Below are 10,574 nucleotides of genomic sequence, written 5' to 3' on the forward strand. Positions count from 1 at the left end.
TTCTTCAAGATAAATAAGTGTTATAAATCAATAATTATAATATTTTTTTATCAAAAGATAGTTTAGTAAAAAATATTATACAAATATCATTCATTCTTTCTTTCATTCTTCAATAACAAATAAAGAAGAAAATTATTTTCATTCATCCTTCCATATTTTACCAAACACATAAGATGAATCAATGGAAGATCCATCCATCCTCTCTCTTATACATCCTTTTTTCTCTATCAACCCTTCATACCAAATAGAGGAATAATAAGAAAAACTATCAATTATTTTTTCATGACCTCCTCACTATTGGTTTCTATAATTATTTTCATCCAATTAACAAAACATTATCTAATTAAATATATATAGTTCACTTATAACCTTGATAGCACATCTCTCGTTAACACCGCCAAATCTTCACTAATCACACTTGCTAATCTCACTGAAATTTACTTCTACTCTAAAGGAAACAAATAAATGGCATACAAGGAAACAAATCATGACATGTATCTCTTTGTGACGAAGGAAATAGGCAATAGCATTAAAAAAAATCATAGCATATATTTTCTTGTAATATTATATAATTCATTAATATTTGTAATTATGGTATTTTTTGGTCATATCACCATAATTATGCTTATAATTGTGTAACCAGACTCTTGCAAAACTTCTAATGTACATTTCTCATCCTATCGAATGTGGTGCTCTTGATATATTATATATTATCTTTGTCCTTTTTTTACTGTACTCTTAATTTTTCTCAACCTAGTGTTATTGGTTTTCATGATATCGGAGCCAATGGCATCCTCAAGCTTCACCATCGATCTTTGTTTTGACAAGCACTTCATCAATATCATCTTATCTTTTTCTTCTAAATATTACATCCTATGTGTCCATCAAATTTGACCCCACCAACTTGTTGGGAATAGTGTTCCAAAGCCAATCGTCAGCCTGTTGACGGTTGTGCTCCTTTTGTATTAAAACATGAATTATAAATAAATAAAAGTTATTTTGGTATTTTTTCATCACAAATGTTTCATCTTCTAATGAACTCCTGTGTTGTGGTGAAGTCCTTAGGACTATTTAGACTCGACAAAGGAGGATTTGTCGCTTAGTCCTTAAACATGTTCGCGATCAAATAATACGTTGTTACCAAGGACGACAACGTTTATCGAGCATAGGTCGTTGTGTGCCATATGGGTTGGTTGTCCTCATAACCAAAGAGTGTGGAGACACTCCTATGGCATACAGGTGAGATGTAATGGTATATCTACACTGAACGTGACCAACTTCGGAGCTATTTCTGCTATCAAGATTTGCTCCGATGGGATATGGGTATAAATGTCCCTCCGATCTGAGACCGCCACGGTGACTTGCAAGCAACTCACTTCACTTAGGCACTGGACTATCTGAATTTCTAATTCAATGACGGAAGGCTGCTGGGTGTAGTCAAGTACTTGACTTGTCGGTGCGTGTGTCAAGATGGGATTGACCACTCCAGTTTAGGAGCTGTGTACAGTCGTGTTTCAATTTAGCAAAACCTTGGCCAGGGTAGTCCTAGTGAGGAGTCACAGAACTAATTGAGTTGAGCACGATTCGGATGATCTCATTAGGGTTGACAGTTTAACCCTGAGTCGTCCTAAACACAAGGGTCAAAAGGGATGAATTATACGGTAACCATATTCACGTAGGTTCTGAATGTTGCGATTGCGATTATTCGATCTATCCGATCATCGGGTACCATTGCTAGATGGTCATTTCGATTAGTACAGGAATTGGTTCCTGTGCTACCGGCTTAGGTTCGAACCTGCGGGGTCACACACATTAGAGGTTCCTTTCTGATCTGATGGCTGATTATGAGTCTTATCTGTCTGAGACTCTATGATTGAGAATTAGGATTCTCTGATCATGAGTTCCACACATTTTGGGTACCGGGGTCAAAATTTTGAATTTCAAATTTTGAATTTGAAATTTGAATTCTTTGATCAGGGTTTCATATCGATGGTCTCTGATGCCTGATTGCCCATCAGATTTGGACTCAATATTTATGAGAGGTTTAATTAGTGATTTGATCACTAATTAACTCAATTTGATTGAGTAATTATTTTTGGATCAAGTCCAATTGAATTGGATTCAGTTTGGATTGATCCGATTAGGTTAAATGTTGACCTAATCGCTAAGGTGGTTTAGTCCCTGATTTGATCAGGGGTTAGGCTTAGTTAATTTCTGATTTAATTAAGATTTTATTGAGCTTAATTAAGCTTAATTATGTTGGATTTAATCTGATCTAATTGTGCTTAACCTATTTTAAACTAGGTTGGCTCAATTTGAATCAAACCACCTTGTTTTAAATTCCCTGCGACACCCAACTTTCTTGCACCCATTTGAATTCACGAGATGAAACTTCTCATGAAATTTTTCTCACGCAAAACCCTTCCCCACGCCCTCATTTGTGTGCCATATGGATGGATAAAATAATTAGTTAGCCATTCAAATTCAAAGCATGTTTGAATTTGAATGGATAACTTATCACTTGCCCCTTCATCCTTATCATTTTGTGTGCCACATTACTTACACGAGAAAAGGTTTCTCGTGAAACATTTTTCACGCACAAAGAGCCACGCCCCTTCTCTTTTCACGCCCAAAAGGATAGGAATAAGTTGATTTTCGTTTGAATTCAAATTTGATTTGAATTCAAATGTGTAACCACTTGTCTTTATCCTCTCACGCGGATAAGACACGTTCGACATTGTTTTAAAAATGGCAGAAAGGTGGGGCGTGTGCAAAAAAAATTAAGAGAAAGAAAGTGGGGCGTGAGGAAGGCTTGTGTGCAAGGTGAAGGTCTAAAACCTTCCAAAAGAAAAAGAAAGAAAAGAGAGAAAATTGGGCGCAGGGTTTCTAGTGTGTACCTTAGGGTTTCTACCTAGGGTTTGGGAAGTGAGATTGGTGTGCCACGAGTGTCGTGAGTCTACCAAATTTCAGAGAGAGATCCATCAACCTCTCAAGCAACTGTGTAGATGATCCAGAGCATCCAAGAAGTTGGCACACATCGATCAAAGGAGTTCGATCAACATCTGCCATCAAAAGGGTGAAATCACGAACTAGCATTCGTGAGGAGCTGATCAGACGGAAGCTTCATGTGGATGATCCGCAGAGGCCAGATATTTGTGTGGCTGCGACATGACGATCAAAATCTCTCGACGGTGATCAGATTGCGGTGATCGACTACCCGCAAAAGGTGATGTGTTCTGAACACAGTACTGTAAAAAGTTTACTGATTCAAATTTGAATTTCAAATTTAAATGCATGCTGTTGTATCATATTTAGATTCTAGTGTAGGGTTAATTAATATTAATTAATGAGATTAATTAATAATTCTACTGTAAAATAGTAATTTTGAAAGAGATTTAAAATTACCATTTTGCCCCTGCACTAAATTTTCGCTTCAAATGGTATCAGAGCATGGTTCTAGAATATGATATACATATGCATGCGTAGATTAAGGTGTAATCTATAAGTTTAAATTTGAAATTCAAAATTCAAAAAAATTTGAAATTTAAAATTTGAAATTTGAAATTTGTTAGAAGTTTCAAATTTGAAATTCAAATTTTGAAATTTGAAATTTGGTTGAAATATCAAATTTGAAATTTGAAATTTGAAATTCGAAATTTAAAATTTGAAATTCAAAATTTAAAATTTAAAATTCAAAGATTGAAAATTCAAAATTCAAAATTTGATTGAAATCTCAAATTTGAAATTTAAAATTTGAAATTTAAAATTTGAAATTCAAAATTTAAATTTTGAAATTGATATATTTAGATATACTTGATCCAAGTAGCAAGTAATCTAATTGGGTTGGTTGCCATGGCCGTCCGATCATAGGAGAAAAATAGGGTTTAAAGGCCCTCTCTTCCCATTCGATGGGGTCTCCTATGGCGATAGGGGTGCCGATGCAATTATATCCCATGCCGATGAAGCAGCGAAAGGACTTAATTATAAAATTTATCATGAATGTGTTAGATTAGATCTAAAAGAAAATTTATGATTTATTTTGAGTTATTTTCTGTTATGAAGTGAGCAATGAGATTGTTGTTTATGAAATGTGCTGATCTGTTTGTGAAATGAGTCAACACATTTGGTGAACAGAAAATAAAATCTTTCAAAATTTGAAAATTATTTTCGAAATGCCAAACCCTGACCCATCAGCCCAAGTACTTAATTAAAAGAATTAAGTGTTGTCTAGTAGGTCTAGAATTATGAATTAAGACCTAAGACAATTGCATAAACTTGTGGATCAATGGGTTAGATGAATTAGGTCCATAATTGGGTTAGACCTAAGGTTAGCTTAAAAAATGGACTAAATGTAGTAATTGGTCAAATCTAATCAAAAGTTGAATTAGATTAGGTCAAGAATACTCTAGACTCAACTTCAATAGTTGTAGTTGAATGGGTCTATGTCTTTAACTAGACCAAGATGGACTTAATTCATGGCTATGCGGTGGAGCCCTATTTACTAAGTTGATCAAAATTAAAACTAATAAGCCGGTTGGTGTCTAAGATAAGTTCGGCAGTTTTGATCAGTGGTTCTTAAGCGGAAGCTACTCGCATTGATTCGATCATTGACGAGTTAATGGCAAATCCCCACCACTGATCTCACTTACCTGGCCAATCTGGTAAGTTAGATTTTGATTAGATCACTTGGTGATTAGAGCTCACCCATGTCATTAGATAAATCAGTGTGACTGATTTAGGTGCTCCTAATGCCAGCTTTAATTAAATCCTTTTTTAATCTGACTTGGTGAAGTCAGTGGGAGGATTGAAATTGGCTGGATGATTTCTTCTCTACTATTCTTTAATAAAATCCTCAAAATTATTAGGTCCCTAAAATGATTAAGTTATAATGATAACTAAGTCATAGCCTCCCATTAAGTGAATGATAATGAGTCCATTAGTTCAATGATCATTGGAGGCCCAAAGGCCTGGTGCTCATTGGTTAATGAAATTATTATTCATAATATGATAATTTGATTGAGTCTTTCTGATGGTGGTTAGGTTGACCGGCCAAAGTCAGGCCTGATCATTTATTGGTCCGATTCACTAAATTAAGTCATGTTAATGGTTGGACCTAACCAGATCTTTTCAGTGGAGGCCAAAGCCTACTGATTAGGTTCTGGGGCAAAATTAATTACTAGAAGTTGTTTAGAGAAACAACTGGTTAAGAACCTACCCATAGATGCACATGGGTTGACCAACCAAAGTTGGGCTCGTGTGTAGTCTGTGTGGATTCTAGTACCCATTAAGGAATTAAAGTAATTCCTCGAATTGGAGGATGAGGCTACCAGTTCGTAAAAATATTAGGAAAAATTTTAGACTAAAGTCCAAGTCTTTAGTATTAATTTATGTACTAATAGAGGTCTCGTTTTTCTTTAAGTAGCTATGGCCACTACCCTGTCGCTCCGGTCATTATTAGATAATGACAAGCTCATGGGATCCAATTTCGATAGCTGGTATCGAAAATTGAAAATCATCCTTGAGCATGAGCGGATCCTTTATGTAGTAACGGATCCACCACCTGAGGAGCCAGCTCCGAATGCTAGTAAGGCGATCCGAGATACTTACTTGAAGTGGCTTAATGACCGCACCACCGTTCGATGTATTATGCTGGCAGCAATGAATGACGAGTTCAGCTGAAGGTTTGAGAACGCCCAGCCATAGGAGATGCTTCAAATGTTGAACGACTCTTTTGGCATGCCTGACGATGTTGAAAGGCACAAAACTAGTTGTGCCATTTTCAATGCTCGGATGAGGGATGGAGCCTCAGTCACTGATCATGTACTGTACATGATCGAGATGATTAAGCGCCTAAGCAAATTGGGCTTTCCTCTGCATGAGCAGCTCGGTAAGGATGCGATCCTTAATTCCTTGCCCAAGTCCTTCCTCCCATTCCTTACTTATTTTCGAATGACAAAGCCTGCAGTAAACTACCACGGATTGTTGGGGTTGCTGTAGAACTTTGAGAAGGATCACCAATTCTATAAGGAGTCGGTGAATGTAGTGGAAGGGTCTTCTTCTCGTCGTCAACCCTTTGGGAAGGGGAAGAAGAACAAGAAGAAGAAAAATAAGAAGGTGCAATCTCATGCTGGGACAGTAGCACAGGGTCAGACCAAGAAGCGCAAGCACGACCAGAGCCAGGCGGAGTGCTTCTTTTGCAAGAAGCAGGGGCATTGGAAGAGGAACTGTCCTCAATACATTGCCTCCCTGGACCCGAACAGGCCAAAGAAGAAGCAAGGTAATTATATGATAACTCCTTGCAACTTTTCGATTTGTGATACTACTGCCTGGGTATTGGATATCGGAAGCCCTTATCATATTTGTAATTTGATGCAGGGTCTGCAGGTCAGTAGGAGATTTGATGAAGGCGAGAGGTTCTTGAACGTTGGAGATGGAAGCAAAGTTTCAGTTCTAGCTTTAGGAATCATGAGTCTTGTAATCAATTCTCGTAATGTAATTCTGAGTGAATATCACTATTATCCAATTTTTTTATTAAACATTATTTCTGTAGGCCTTTTGGCCATGTACGGTTATGATTTTTTAATAAAAAAAAATATTTGCAATATCATTTTGAATGGTGTTACAATATTTGTTGGATAATTAAATAATAAAATTTACTTACTATCACAGCCTGTTAATGTAGTTCAAAACTTCGGTAAACGCTCTAGAATAGATAATGTGTCAGAAGTCTACCTTTGGCACTGTAGGCTAGGTCATATCAATAAGAACATGATAAACAGGTTGGCTCAAGAAGGAATTCTTGAAGTTAGTGATTCTGAATCACTTCCAACCTGTGAGTCCTGTCTTCTTGGGAAGATGACCAAGTCACCTTTTACTGGAAAAGGTGAGCGAGCCAGTGAACTCTTAGGTCTGGTACATTCTGATGCATGTGGACCCATGAGCTCAAGTGCAAGAGGTGGATTTTTCTACTTCATAACCTTCACAGACGACCTATCTAGGTATGGGTATGTCTATTTAATGAAGCATAAGTCGGAATCATTTGAAATGTTCAAACTATTCCGAAATAAGGTAGAAAAACAAACTGGGAAGTGTATTAAAACTCTTCGATCTGATCGAGGAGGTGAATACCTTTCCAATGAGTTTCTGACGTATCTAGGGGAGAATGGGATTCTCTCTCAGTGGACTCCTCCTGGAATACCACAGCATAATGGTGTGTCTGAAAGGAGGAATCGGACCCTGTTGACATGGTTCGATCCATGATGGGGTTTGCTGGTCTGTCGATCTTCCTCTGGGGATATGCGCTCGAATCGGCTTGTTACCTTTTAAATAGAGTTTCGAGTAAGTCTGTAGCCAAAACGCCATATGAGATATGGATAGGACGTAAGCCAGTACTCTCGCACCTTAGGGTTTGGGGGTGTCCGGCTTATGTTAAACGTTTAATTACAGACAAGCTTGGACCTAGGTCTGACAAGTGTAATTTTATAGGGTACCCAAAAGAGACCAAAGGATATTATTTCTACCTTGCTGATGAGCAAAAGGTGTTTGTCAGCCTTAAGGCAATTTTTTTAGAAAAGGAGTTCCTTAGTGAAAAAAATGTTGCCTCTAAGGTCGAACTTGACGAAGTTCGACAGGTGAAAAAACCGACACATGTTACTGAACCTGAACCGGATTTGATTAGATCAGATCCGGAGCCCATTGATTATGCACCCTTAAGGCGGTCTGGTAGAGTACCACATCAACTGGACAGATACTATGGTTTCTTGGTCCGGGATGGTGATCCTGTCGAACTTGATAAAAATGATGAGGATCCGATCACCTACATGGATGCAATGCAGAGACCTGACTCTGAGAAATGACTAGAGGCCATGAAATCCGAAATAGAGTCCATGAAGGTCAACGATGTGTAGACATTGGTTGACCCACCCGAAGGAGTAAAACCCATAGGGTGTAAGTAGGTCTTCAAAAGGAAGAGGGGCACAGACGGAAAGGTGGAGACCTATAAAGCTCGTCTGGTTGTCAAGGGATATCGTCAACGTTATGGTATAGACTATGACGAGACATTTTCTCCTGTGGCAATGCTCAAATCCATTCGGATTATGCTTGCGATAGCTGCCCATCTGGACTATGAAATCTGGCAGATGGATGTGAAGACAGCTTTCCTAAACGGAGAGCTGGACGAAGAGGTGTATATGATACAACATGAAGGATTCACATCCACAGATGAGTCTAAGGTGTGCAAGCTACAGAGGTCCATTTATGGACTTAAGCAGGCATCTTGGAGTTGGAACATACGTTTTGATAGGACGATCAAAACGTATGGCTTCGTTAAGAACGGAGAAGAGCCCTGCATTTATAAGTGGGCTAATGGTCCAGTAGTAGTATTTCTTGTATTGTATGTGGATGACATTCTCTTAATCGGGAATGATATCCCTGCATTACAGGGAATAAAGATTTGGCTATCATCACAGTTCTCCATGAAGGATCTGGGAGAAGCTTCCTACATCCTAGGGATGAGGATCTATAGGGATAGATCCAAAAAGTTGCTTGGCTTATCCCAGTCCATGTACATTGATACTATGCTGAAAAGGTTCAGCATGGAAAATTTCAAGAAAGGCTATCTACCGATAGGCCATAGAATTTCTCTCTCGAAAAGGGATTGTCCGACAACACCTCAAGAGAGAGAGCGTATGGGTAGGATTCTATATGCTTCGGTAGTGGGATCTATCATGTACGCCATGACATGTACACGACCAGATGTGGCATACTCACTAGGGGTAGTGAGTAGATACCAATCTGATCCAGGAGAGAATCACTGGAAGGTTGTTAAAACCATCCTGAAGTATTTAAGAAATACTAAGGACCAGTGGCTTATATATGGTGAATCGGACTTGAGACTTATAGGGTTTACAGACTATAGTTTCCAGTCTGATCGCGATGATAGCAAGAGTGTGTCAGGATTTATTTTTACCCTTAATGGTGGGGCTGTCTGCTGGAAGAGTTCCAAGCAGCACACTGTGGCTGATTCAGTATGCGAGGCAGAGTATATTGCTGCATCAGATGCTGCCAAAGAAGCGGTGTGGCTGAGAAAATTCATCACCGAGCTCGGAGTAGCACCCTCCCTTGTTGGTCCAGTTCTGCTCTACTACGACAGCTCTGGAGCCATTGCTCAGGCGAAGGAACCAAAGGCACACCAGTGGACGAAGCATATTCTGCGCCGCTACCATCTCATCCGGGAGATCGTGGATCGAGGTGACGTCGACCTTCAAAAGATCGACGGGAAGGAGAACCTGGCCGACCCATTCACTAAAGCCATTACGGTGAAGGAGTTCAATGACTACAAGTCGAAGATGGGTATTAGATACTGCACCGATAGGCTTTAAGCCAAGTGGGAGATTGTTGGGAATAGTGTCCCAAAGCCAATCGTCAGCCTGTTGACGGTTGTGCTCCTTTTGTATTAGTACATAAATTATAAATAAATAAAAGTTATTTTGGTATTTTTTCATCACAAATGTTTCATCTTCTAATGAACTCCTGTGTTGTGGTGAAGTCCTTAGGACTATTTAGACTCGACAAAGGAGATTTGTCGCTTAGTCCTTAAACATGTTCGCGACCAAATGATACGTTGTTACCAAAGACGACAACGTTTATCGAGCATAGGTCGTTGTGTGCCATATGGGTTAGTTGTCCTCATAACCAAAGAGTGTGGAGACACTCCTATGGCATACAGGTGAGATGTAATGGTACATCTGCACTGAACGTGACCAACTCCGGAGCTATTTTTGCTGTCAAGATTTGCTCCGATGGGATATGGGTATAAATGTCCCTCCGACCTGAGACCGCCACGGTGACTTGCAAGCAACTCACTGCACTTAGGCACTGGACTACCTGAATTTCAAGGCTGCTGGGTGTAGTCAAGTACTTGACTTATCGGTGCGTGTGTCAAGATGAGATTGATCACTCCAGTTTAGGAGCTGTGTACAGTCGTATTTCAATTTAGCAAAACCTTGGCCAGGGTAGTCCTAGTGAGGAGTCACAGGACTAATTGAGTTGAGCACGATTCGGATGATCTCATCAGGGTTGACAGTTTAACCCTGAGTCATCCTAAACACAGGGGTCAAAAGGGATGAATTATACGGTAACCATATTCACGTAGGTTCTGAATATTGTGATTGCGATTATTCGACCTATCCGGTCGTCGGGTACCATTGCTAGATGGTCACTTCGATTAGTACAGGAATTGGTTCCTGTGCTACCGGCTTAGGTTCGAACCTGCGGAGTCACACACATTAGAGATTCCTTTCTGATCTGATGGCTGATTATGAGTCTTATCTGTCTGGAACTCTATGATTGAGAATTAAGATTCTCTGATCATGAGTTCCACACATTTTGGGTACCGAGGTCAAAATTTTGAATTTCAAATTTTGAATTTGAAATTTGAATTCTTTGATCAGAGTTTCATATCGATGGTCTCTGCTGCCTGATTGCCCATCGGATTTGGACTCAATTTTCCATGCACAAAGAGCCACGCCCCTTCTCTTCTCACGCCCAAAAGGATAGGAATAAGTTGGTTTTCG

The sequence above is a fragment of the Elaeis guineensis genome, chromosome 12 (assembly GCF_000442705.2).
Source record: "Elaeis guineensis isolate ETL-2024a chromosome 12, EG11, whole genome shotgun sequence".
Taxonomy (NCBI): Eukaryota; Viridiplantae; Streptophyta; class Magnoliopsida; order Arecales; family Arecaceae; genus Elaeis; species Elaeis guineensis.